A 12,683-nucleotide genomic window follows, 5' to 3' on the forward strand; every position below is an offset into this window, starting at 1 on the left:
CCCTTCCCTGGTTTCCCTTAAACATTTCTATCTGAAATGATGATGAATAAAAAAAGGAAAGAAAAAAAAAAGAAACCTGGAAAATACACAGCTGTCCCTTCACTGTATCTTCCACCTAACCATCAGCGTTTCCGTTCGAGTACTGAAAAACAGTCCCTCCCTCCTTCCTCTGTCCATTTTTGGCTATTTTAGATTGTTACCTGCACTGTTTCAAATGTCCATGGGGCACACCATGCAGGATCATGAGACACCAGCCTGCTATTTTATGTCTGTGAGTTAGTCTCCCCAAGTAGATTGGGGGATGTTTCTGAGGCCTTGGTCATCTTCGTATGTTTGGTATCCCCACCAGGGCCGACTCATACAAATACCCACAGTGTTACTGAATAAACGAATGCTTACCTTTGTGCCCTCATGAACTATGTAGTACTGACAGGGGGTCCTGGCATAAAGAATGTCTGCCTCAGTTCCCTGGGGAAGTGAATTAAGCCAGTGTGCCACTAGCACAAGGTTTCGAATCTAAGACTTAGAAAGTCTAGATGTAAGATCCTGGATGATTCCATTCAAATTCCACTGGATAGAGGCTGACAGATAGGAGAACTCCCAGGACTTGGTGGCAAAGACAAGACTGACAAGGCACGCCCTTGTGAAATCTTTTCTAAGACACACTTCATTTTAATTACATTTTATAATCATCAGGGCACAAGGTTTGACTATGCTTTGAGTAATTATACAACATTGCACTTAATACAAGGTTGTTTTTTAGAGGTGAAATTAAAAAGCCTTCAGATCCTGGAAAAGCTCAGAAGGGAATCATTCTGCAAGGGGTTGGAATAGGTGAGCAATACAGTATGGCAGCTAACGGCTTTCTTCTGCCCCCAGCTACCTACTCTTTTAAATGTGTTTTCACCCTGTGAGCTGCCTTTGACCACTCCTGGGAAGAGTTGAGCTATAAAGTCTGAAGACAGACAGATAACTACGTGGATTTCATTGCTTACCTAAGCACAATTTTGTGGCCACCAAAAAACTAAGTAAGTAATGTTTCTTTTTTAAGGTGGTGCGCGGAGCCTGGCTGAACATATTTACTAGCCTTTGAATTGTTCCCAAGATACAGTTCTTTTTTTTTTTTTTTTTTTGGTCGATTTCATAGGCTGAACTGTTCTGTCCACAAACGTAATAGACTTAGATATAACTACCACATTTGATAAAATATTTTATGCACAGCATCTTCAGTAATGTGTTGTAATGTAGTTGTTTAGCCTACGATAACTAATTCCACACAATGTAGCTGTTAATTTAAATGTTTAAATTTAAAGTCTAAAAATAAATTATGGGGACCCCTGGGTGGCTCAGTCAGTTAAGTGTTTGACTCTTAAGTTTAGGCTCAGGTCATGATCTCATGGGTCATGAGATCGAGTCTCGGGGGCTCGGCAATCAGAGGCAGTCTGCTTGGGATTCTCTCCCTCTGCCCTTCCCCTGACTTGCGCATGCACACGCACGCGGGTGCGTGCTGCCTTTCTCACTAAAATAAATAAATCTTTAAAAAACTATATAGTGAGCCATCTGAAAAAATAATTTCATCTAGAGTGTGATCAGCATCTTTTCCTTTTTTTAATATTCTAGAATAAAATACAATTCATTGGCATTCTGTGGCCATCTGTATATCTTTTTTAAAGTACATTTTTGGCACAGCCCCGTCAAATATCACTTTCTCAAAGTCCAAAAAAGCTGCTATACTCAGAAACAGGCCCATGAATAAATGAATAACTTAATGTAGGACAACAAAGGCATTTCAAATCACTGGCGAATGAATGGACAATTTAATCAAGGGTATTGGGACAAGTGGTGATTACAATGGAACAAAACAACTCCTAGCATACCAAAACCAAAACAAAAAATCCCCGAAAGACCCTTCCTCACATCCTACCAAAAAAAAAAAAAGAAAAAAGGATGCTAGATAAATGAAAGAATTAAGTATGAAAAGCAAAAGTTTAAAACACTGGGCGAGGGGGAAAAAAATATATATATATATAAGATCAGGCTAGGGAAAAGTTTCTAAAACAAGACCAATAAACACAAACCATAAAGGAAACAGACTGACAAATATGACTACAATAAAAAACTCATGTGCATCAAAAAATGCCATAAATAAACGAAAAGATAAAGCATGGCCAAAGCTGGTCTCCTGATGATTACAAAATGTAATTAAAAACAAAGTGCAGCTTAAAAAGATTTCACAAGGGCAGACTGGGAGTAGATACTCATAACCATACAAGCAACGCAGGATTATTATCCTAAAAATATAAACACAATAGATCAACAAGAAAATAAGAGCCCAATAGCCAAATGGACAGAAGAAAGGCATTTTTCCAAAGAGGAACACTGGCTAGCCAATTAACTTATAAAAATGTGCCCGACCTCATTAGTTAAGTAATCAGGTAAATAAAAACTTAAACCATTACCATTCACACCTCCAGACTGGCAAAAATGTTTAATTCTAACAATACCAGGTGTTGGCAATGGAGGAAGCTCAACTCTGATTGTCCTGATCATAAGTGTGTAAATTGGTACTTTGTGTAAATTTCCACTTTGGAAAGCAATTTAACAACATCTAATAAAGTTGAAGCCTGAAGAAGCAAACCTGTGAGAAGGTCCTGGAAGAGTGGTTTGTTTTTAAATGAGTCTACCAGGAGGTGCTATTTCTAAAAGAATTGTAAATTTAAAGGCTGGGGAGCCAAGCAGTAGGGGGTAGCAGATAATTAAGGAAGAGGTGTAGGTCACCTGATAAATGTTGCCAAGTACCTTTCTAACTTCTGATGATTTTATTAGCCCTTCACATGCGGTGTTGTTTTAAAGGGGTGAGGTTTTTAAAGGAGCTCTTTGGCGAATAACAGAAATCCACAATAATGTTGTTTTCCAACTTCCCCATTGCTTTTTTCCTAGTAACATGAATGTAGCATTCTGATTCTTCCATGAGGATGTTGCCTGTTAGTCTTCCAAATTTTGATGGCCTGTGGATTTCAGGCAGGTTAAATGCATTTGTTCCATGAAAGAGAAAGCTGTCCATCTCAGTTCTTTGGTTGTTAATTTCTTTATATGTCAGTGCCAAGTTGAAACATAAACTAGTCACTATTCTTACTGTTAACCTTGAAACACTTGCTAAGGCTTTTGTAGGTTACTGGGTCTTTCATACCCAAACTATCAGATACACTGTCTTTTTGATGATTTACATTCCATAGAATCTCCTTTGATCATTTATATTTTCATTCTCTTTATTGGGTACTGTGTACCTGCTCAACCCTGGGGATGTCAAGCTCCTTAGCGCATGGTTCTTACTCTCCAGGAGCTTATATAATAAATATCTAAACTTAACCGATTTTAACACACAAAAAGAGATCACCCAAACCTGCCTTAAATGAGTCTTTCTAGGACACATCAAAAATACCCAACCTCCTTACTGCCCTCACTTAATTATCATTTAATATAGCCAGTTACCTTGAAGATGGGTAGAGAAATTGGGAGAGAAAAAAAAATGAGCATTTGGGAGAATTACTGATTTTTAAAAATTAGGTAAAACCAAATCTGAATAATTGTTCTTGGTGAGTATAAAAACTGAAGAGGGCATGGCACTTAGAATTCCTTAAGATTCCACCACACGATTTCTTTTAAAGGCAGCAGTGGCCCAAAAAACTTGAGTTTGGCCACAGTGGTATAAATTATGACTTTGCATAACTCATTTTTTGAAACTTGATTCTTGCTGGTAAATAATAAAAAGCTAACATTTGAGCCCTTACTCTGTGCCAGGCACCAATCTAAGCCTCAAACGACCCAGAAGGTTGCTATGGATTGAATGTTTGTGTCCGTCCACGTTCCTATGTTGAAATCCTAACCCCCAAAGTGATAGTGTTAGGAGAGGGTGCCCTTGGGAGGTGACTAGGTCATTAGGGTGCAGCCCTCATGAACAGCATTAGTACCCTTATAAAAGAGACCACAGAGAGCTCCTTGACCCTCCCACTACATGGACACAGAAGAGAGCCATCTATGAACCAGGAAGCTGGCTTTCACCAGACACTGAATCCGCCAGCACCTTGGTCTTGGTCTTCCCAGCCTTCGGAACAGTGAGAAATAAACTTGTTTATAAGCCAGCCAGTCTATGGTATTCTCTTCTAGCAGCTCTAATGGATGGAGACGGAGTCGCCATGATTATTCCTATTTTACAGATGCCCAAAAGAGGGCCAACATCCCAGAGCCAGTAAGTGGCAGGGCCAGGATTTGAAGCCAGTAGTCTGGGCCCAGAGCCTCTGCTCAAAATCACCTTCACGTTCCGCACCCCATAAGTAACTCGTATTTGCAGGAGTAAACTGAAACATCACTAAGTATGTCTGAAGCACTGACTTCTAGTTCTGGAAATGTATAATGGTTTCTCAAGCCACGTCTTGATCCTGCTACTAAAAGCAAGGAGTGAAGTAACAATGCTGCCTTGACTTCCATGTGCAACAATTCAGTGTTGTGTTTCAGGCTCCCTAATTACCAATATGTTTGCCAAATGGCACCTTCCCTAAGTTTCCTGAATGATGTTCCTTCCAGGGAGCCACTGACTTTGGCATCTCATAGCCAAGTAGTATATCTTTACAATTCACAGTACTATTTTACCTTATGGGGCACCTGTCAGTGCTTTGCTTTTTTCCTTCAAGATTTCACCATCTCTTCGCCACTAAGAGGTCTTCTGTTGACTGCTTCACTCAAAATGCAATATAGGGTTTTAAGATTCAGTCTTCACATATTTGTCAGTTAAGATGGACAGTCTGTGCTACTATCCCTGAAAAAGACATACTTCCTCGCCTCTCAGCCTTGGGCTTGGCAATGCAATGTGCTTTGACCAACTGGACAGAGACAGACCTGAAACAGAGGCTAGAGATGTGCCCCGTCATTGTGCTTGCCCTCCTGTCTTCTGCCATGAGAACGTGTCTCAGGTAGCCACTGGTCCGAGGAGGAGGAGAGGCGTGTGGAGCAGACCTAGACCCAAAATACAACTTGGGAGAAAAGCTCAGCAGAGCCCTGCCTGGATCAGCTGAACCCCAGCTAACCCACAGGTGGGTGAGAGAGAAATCAACACTTGCTACTATAAACTGTTGAAATTTGAAGTCGGCTTGCTAGGCAGTATTACTGCAGCAACTGCTGACTAATACATAATATTAGTATCCTCCATGTGCCACCTAATTATCTTGAAGACCACCTGTTTTCATTTCCCAGGATGCATGTAACGAAGTACCACAAGCTGGGCGGCTCAGACAACAAATTGATTGTCTCACAGGTCTGGAGGCTAAGCCTCTGAAATCGAGGTGTCAGCAGGGTTGGTTCCTTCTGAGGGCTGTGAGAAAGAATCAGTTTCATGCCTTTCTCCTGAGGCATTCCTTGGCTTGTAGAATAATGTTCTCGTGTCCCCACAATGTATGTTTCTGGGTCCAAATTTCCCTTTATAAGGATACCAGTCGTATCAGATGAGGGCCCATTCTAATGACCTCATCTTAACTTGACCACCTGCAAGGACCCGATTTCCAGACAAGATCACGTTCACAGGTACTGGGGGGTGGGGACTTCAACAGCTTTTGTGGCGGACACGATTCGACCACAGCGGCATCCCAGATGTCCTCCTGGTGGGGGAGAAGTAAGACTGGAAGGGCCGATGGCCTTTGGTTAAGGCAAGTCTAAGAGTTGATTTTTTTTTTTAAGATTTTGTTTGTTTATTTGAGAGAATCTCAAGCAGACTGTGCTGAGCGCAGAGCCCGACATGAGGTTTGATCTCATGATCCTGAGATCATGACCTGAGCCGAATCCAAGAGTCAGACGCTTAAAAGACTCATCCAGGCGCCCAAGAGTTATTCACCTTTTTGTAGGGCTGTAGTTGGGATAAATACTGGGTTTTGCTGTCTTCTTCTAAACGACTGGGGTTTTAAAAACCACTTGTATAAATCACCTCCATCCCTACCCATCCCCTAGTGAAAACCTGTTTTCTTTATAGCCTTCACCTTACGGAAGCCCATGCTTACTCCTGCATGCTTCCGTTTCCTGCAGCCCTCATAGCGTGCTCCGTTGTTTTGAGCTGGTGTTCTATGCTTATTGTTCTTTGCTCCTTAAGAGGCTGCCCACAGGTTTTCTTCCTCTACACAATGCCCTGAACAGCCCCCAAACATTGTCTTCCAGGACCCCCTACACAGAGGCTGCTGTCGCCAAAGTGGCCAATAAGTGCTACAGAAAGCTCTGGTATGTAACCTCCAATCCTTCCACTTATTATTCTTCGCATTTTGAATAAACCTGCAAAAGACCCAACCTCGAATTTTAATTTGTTCTGGGTTTTACTCTCCACAGAAATAAACAAACTTAACCTAAACCCATGAAATCAAAGCACAATCCAGGCTTCAGTAAGTTGCATATTTAGTTGACTAAAAAGTATAATCCCTTATCCTTGTGTTGAAAACCTTCTAGCTGTCGGGGCAATGTCTGCACCCTTGACCGGGGGTTCTCCATATCCTTTCAGAATTTTGAGGATGACTCGAAAATTTCGACACTGTTCCTTGCCTCAAGGTCTCCACTAATTGGCCTCCATCCGCTGCCAATTTTTCAAATGCTGGGAGTGTAAATGCCTTTTGGTTTGGGGAGTACTGGGAGCTTAAAATCAAGCTCCAAATTAATGGTTTATCCAATTGCCGTTTTTTTTAAAGATTTTATTTATTTGACAGAGAGAGACACAGCGAGAGAGGGAACACAAGCAGGGGGAGTGGGAGAGGGAGAAGCAGGCCTCCCGGCCGAGCAGGAAGCCCGATGCGGGGCTCGATCCCAGGACCCTGGGATCATGACCTGAGCCGAAGGCAGACGCTTAACGACTGAGCCACCCAGGCGCCCCGATCCAATTGCCATTTTAACAAAATCCACGAGAACATTTCTAACCCTTGGAAATCAAACAGAAACTCACTTGAGCAATTACGGCAGCAACAACTATTACTTTTGAGGCTACCTGTAACAGTAAGTTGATAATCAAAACATTTGGATTCAGCAGTGGGCCATGCAAGAGCTTTCTGCATTTTCCTACAGGGCCCCCCATCTTTCTTTCCACTTACAGCACTCTCGCTGAGAACTACTCCAAGCGTGGTCTGCACCCGGGCAGCACTGACGTCAGCCGACTGGACTGTGAGACATGCAGACTCCTGGGCCTGGCCCCAGACCTACTGATCAGACTGTTAAAAATATAATCAGGTAATCCTTCTGCGCACTAAAGTTTGAGAAGCACTGCCCTCTTTTTTCTATTCCTGTTTCTGAACAGCAGGACAACTACTGTTCCAGCTGAACCTTTTAAAGTCCTCAGCCAGTTTTCCTATAGAACTAATTAAATAGCTTTTTACTGTTATCCTATTTGTAAATCTAAAATAGTATAATATGGGGCTCTTTGCCTTCAGTAAAGAGGAGGCTTCAGGCTCGCTCTCCCTCTCTCCATTCCTCTCTTCTGCCACAGACCTGGGGAAAGAAAACAATCAACCTTTTCACGCCCTGCAGCGTCTTAGCAGAAGCTCAGGAACAAACATCACACGGCAAAGAAACAGTGGTGTCTTTGAAGCGAAATCTTTGCCAGAGACCTTTAGCCTCTAAGCCAGCAGGACCCACAAGAATCCGCAAGTGGATGGAGAGCCAACTGCCATACGATCCCCTTCCTCTTGCTGGCTCAGCTTTCATGGTCTCTAGCGGGGACCCTGGCAGGTACTGTGTAGGGACAGTCAGAAGGCCCCAAAACCAGTGTAGCCATTACAACTTCTGCCTCAAGAACATCGCATCCTGTACTAGATCTTAAAAGCAGCACATACTTATTTGGGTCCCCTGAGCCTTATTCCTCTTAGGTTTTTGGTTCTGTGTCCAAAAACCTTGCTATCGTGTCCATCAGGCAGACAGGAGACCAATTGTGCCAGGAGCACCCCTTTCTTAATTTTTTTTAAAGATTTTATTTTAGGGGCGCCTGGATGGCTCAGGTGAGTCTGACTCTTGATCTCAGCTCACGTCTTGATCTCAGGACCGTGAGTTCAAGCCCCACACTGGACTCATGCTGGGTGTGGAGCCTGCTTAAAAAAAAAAAAAAAAATCATTTTACTTTAAGCAATCTCTACACCCAATATGGGGCTCCAATTTAGAACCCCGAGATCTAGAGTTGCACTGTCCACCAACTGAGTCAACCAGGCGTCCCTATTTTTTTTCTTAATGTTTAATGTTTTACTTGGAAAGAATTTCAAACTTAGAGAAAGGTTGCAATAAGGACTTGAGTAAATTTAATACCGATACAATACTTGTATCGAAACTACCGTTCATATTCCAATTTGTCAACTGATGCAATAATCCCCTTTAAGCATCTTTTCTCCAATATGGGACCCAGGGTAGGGCCAGGTCTCACGTATTGTTGCCACATCTCTTTAGCCTCCTTTAATCTGGAAACCTTTTCAGGCTTTTTTTGTCTTTTGACATTAATACTTTTAAAGAACACAGGCCTTTTTAAAACAATATTCTCGTTTTGGGTCTAATGCTTCCCTGTGATCAGATTCAGATAATGCATTCTTAGCCAGCCACAGGACCGCACAGGTGGTGATGGGCCCTTCACAGAGTACTGGACGCGCATATGTCCATCTGCCCCTTGTTGGTGATTTTGATCACCTGGGCAAGGTGTTGTTCAATTTTTCCATTATCAAGTTGTTTTCTCTAGCAATAAGTGGGAGGCTGAAGAAGGGCCCCCCTGGATGTCTACATCCTAAACCCAGAACCTTCTCCATTACTTTATGTGAATGCTACCTTATATCGCAAAAGGAACTTTGCGGCTGTGGGAAGATCTTGAATTGGGGAGACGGTGGATTATTGGGGATTGTTATGTAATCCCAAAGGGGCCTTACCACAGGGACGCAGACGAGTCAGAAAGAGAAGACAATGTGAAGACAGTAGCAGAGGATACTACAGAGCTGGCTCTGAAACTGGAGGAAGAGACCAGAAGCCAAAGCCTGCAGAGGGCCTCTAGAAGCTAGAAAAGGCAGGAAAATGGATTCTCCCCTCAACTTTCCAGAAGCAACCAGCCCTGCCCACACCTTGATTTGAGCCCTGCTAAGACTAGTTTCAGACAGGTACCTGGGTGGCTCAGTTGTTGAGCGTCTGCCTTCGGCTCAAGTCGTGATCCCAGGGTCCTGGGATCGAGCCCCACACCGGGCTCCCTGCTCGGCGGGAGGCCTGCTTTTCCCTCTCCCACTCCCCCTGCTTGTGTTCCCTCTCTCGCTGTGTCTCTGTCAAAATAAATAAATAAAATCTTAAAAAAAAAAAAAAAAGACTAGTTTCAGACTTCTGATCTCCAGAACTGTAAGATGATAAATTTTGTGTCATTTTAAAGGAAGGAATTTTGCAGTTAACTTGTTCGAGCTACAACAGGAACCTGATACACAACTCATAAGCAATCTGTAGGAGATGCTTTACAGCCACATAACAGGCTCCTTGTCAAATTTTCCCCAAGATTTTACATCAGAGGGTGACTTCTGCCTGATTTGGTCTTCACTGTGATGATTACAAAATGCTAATTTTTCAACTCCAGCACTCACCATTCTATGGCAAGCACATTATGTTTGTTTATGTGTCCCCATTTATTTGTACATTTGTTTTCCATATACCCTCTTACAATTTTTTTTCAATGGCTTGTAATTCATTACTATGCTTAACTATTTTAGTGCACAAACCCTTCTGGATTTATCCACTGGAAGCCAAGGGCCAGGCTGTCTTGTGGCCTTGCTGCCTGGTCTCTGTGGACCGGCACTGGGACCCAAGCCATGGCCCAAAGTGGACGCCTGGTGCAAGAATTCCACCTAATGGGTGGGGAGTCACCAAGGACGGAGACATTCAAGACTGTAAGTTGACAGTGGACCACAAACAGGGAAAAAAAAAAAGAAAAAGAAAACTCACAGATACGGCTGACACCAAAATGGCCGCAGATCCTCATGTCGTTCCAGTTTTACGGTCTGAATGCTGTATACCTTCCTGAGTTTCTGTGCTTCTTCAGCCCTTTAGGGCACCAAGGAGGAGCCCAAAAGACACAAGCCCTAGTGAAAGGCCCCTTTCACCAACACAGCACTTTCACCCATACTGGGACGGTACCCTCACTTGGGTAGGGTGGACATTCTTGCTCCTTCTATGTGTGAAGGTGCAAGGACTTCTCCCTGTATCTCTGTTTTTCTTCTTGAACATACCCAACCCTGTGTAATGTCTTCACACCAGCCTATTTCCTCCATGTCCCACTTGGAAAATGCAATTCCAAGAACTCCCTCTTACGGCGCACTTGAACCTCCTAAGTACCTACTATATGTGCAAAGCGTTAAACAAACGTGACCAAGAGGGACCGGGTTGTGGCCTCTGGAGCGTACATTCTCGCCATCTGTCAACCAGACTTGGCCTCAAGAACTTGCCTCCTCTGCCCCCAAACTTCAGTTAAAAACCTCCAGCTCTTACAGGGCAGTCAAAACCCATACCGAGGTGTATTCTTTCTCATGAGGGCACACTGTCTCTTCAGACGTTAAACATTTAAACACATGTGGACGATACGTAATGAAGAATATTTAATATGCCTTGAGGAAAAAGTAGAAACACTGAGTGTGAAGGGCCTGCACAGGGCGTGTTGGTAGCTCCCCCTCAGCCCTGGGAGAGAGGATGGGGAATTTCGTGTTATCAAATTTAACTCGCACAACCGAACGCAGGCAAAGGCAGAGTTGCCTAGAAAGTGGAAGACATGGAATGTAGCCCAAGGAGCATTTCTGCCCCTCTGCAATGAATTTAGAGCTGTCCAACTCACTTAGTGGAGAACCTAAATTACCGACATAATCATCAACCTATCAGGGGCAGTCTCTCCTAAGTTAACACCCGAGTCAAAGTCCTTGTCTATGGAGACCTGCCCGTTGCCTGTATTTATAATCCCGGGTTTTCATCTCTAGCCAATGGGGTGGGACAACCCTCCAGGATTCCCTCTTTGGATACTGGAGTGCTTCTGTCAAAACAGACCTGGCTTGTTTAGCTTGCTTTTAATTTCTTCTATTACATTCCTGAGCAAATTGGCAGAGAGGGGGACCTGTTCCCTGATACTTCTTCATAAAGCCGCTGCTCACTAAAATGGCCACATCACTGGCTGCCGCCCAGGGACCGCGTCTGCGTCTGCATTAATGAGCTGGCCAGGGCGTCTCCTGGCCAGACCCCCAGATACAGGAGATAAGCATACCTGTCCAGTCACATTTATCATCTGATTTCCCAGGGAAATCACATCCAAGAGTATTCAAAAAGCTTTCCAAAAGCACTGGGCTATTTCTTGCCCATGTTCTATTTCTCATTTTTGAAATAATGAGTAAAGTAGGAATCGGTGGAATGACGGCACTAGGTAATTGAGATTTTAAATGGTTCTGGCCAAAAGGAACTGATCTGCCAGCACTCATTTGAGGTTCTGACAGCAGGGTGAAGGGACCCAGCTACCCCTCCCCACCACCTAAATACAATCAAACAATGGAAGCAAACACCGTAGGCCAGAGGTTCTTAAACTGGGACCTCTGGACAGAACTGTGTGTCCCTAAACTTGAATGGCAAAACATTTCTATCTTTACTCACTAACCTCTACCTGAGATGTAGCACTTCCTTCAATCATGAACGTAGGCAACAAACCATATTAGTACAGGCAGTAACTAGGAGTCTGTCAACAAGAGAAATCAGATGCATTCTTAACCACAGTGCACTTGCTGCAGGTCTTAGAAATATTTATGTCCATTACTCCTCCCAGAATTATGGTATCTGATCCACCACAAGATCCAGCTATGTAAGAAGTTATGACAGCACAAATATTGTCATTAATTTTTAAAAAACAATATAACTCGTTTCCTTGTCATCAATCATATCTACTTTATGTCTCACCAAGCTGCCAAAGGAGTCCAAGGTACAAAAACAAAAAAAGGTTAAGAACCCCTGTGGTAGGCTTACAAATAGCCAATTCGGAATGCTGGAACGCAGGTTCAAACCGTGACCAGCTGTGGGACCCCTGGGGCACATTTCACATCTTGACTACTGGCCCACTCGGTGACAGGAACACTGAATTCACAAAGCTATTTTCAAACTGCGCAAGATAATGTAAATAAAAGGGGTTTATTAGCCCAACGCACAGCAATATAAAAGATTATTTAGTACAAAGACGCGCAGCAACAGGGTGATAGAAAGAGGCTCAATGTTTCTTCACGGCCACATAGCGGCTCCTGTCATCAAACGATGCTGCCCAACTAGCTTCTAGAACAGTGTCACAGCATGTGTTATTCCGGACTGGGTGAGGAGCACAGCTGTAGTGTCTGTCAATCAGCAGACAGCTTCCTTCTCGAAGAAGGTCTCGCTAGGAACAAGAAGTTCAGCTGAAGTAAACAAAGTGCTTAGAAACCAAGAGCTGGCCGAAGGACCACACTTTGAGAAGTGCTGCTCTCAAGGCTCAAACAGGTCAGGGACACATGACCTCACACACACACTTCCTGTGCCCAATCCCAGGAGTCATGGGAACGGAACAAAATTCATCCAGCCGAGACAGACGCAAACTCCTATCAGTAATAGTTAACTCAAGCAAGGGGGTGATTATTCCACTGCACCGGAAGTAGTAGGCACAG

This window comes from Eumetopias jubatus, unplaced genomic scaffold (genome assembly GCF_037043125.1).
Source record: "Eumetopias jubatus isolate StellerSeaLion01/CBP00866 unplaced genomic scaffold, mEumJub1_p1.0 scaffold_11, whole genome shotgun sequence".
NCBI classification, from domain to species: Eukaryota; Metazoa; Chordata; class Mammalia; order Carnivora; family Otariidae; genus Eumetopias; species Eumetopias jubatus.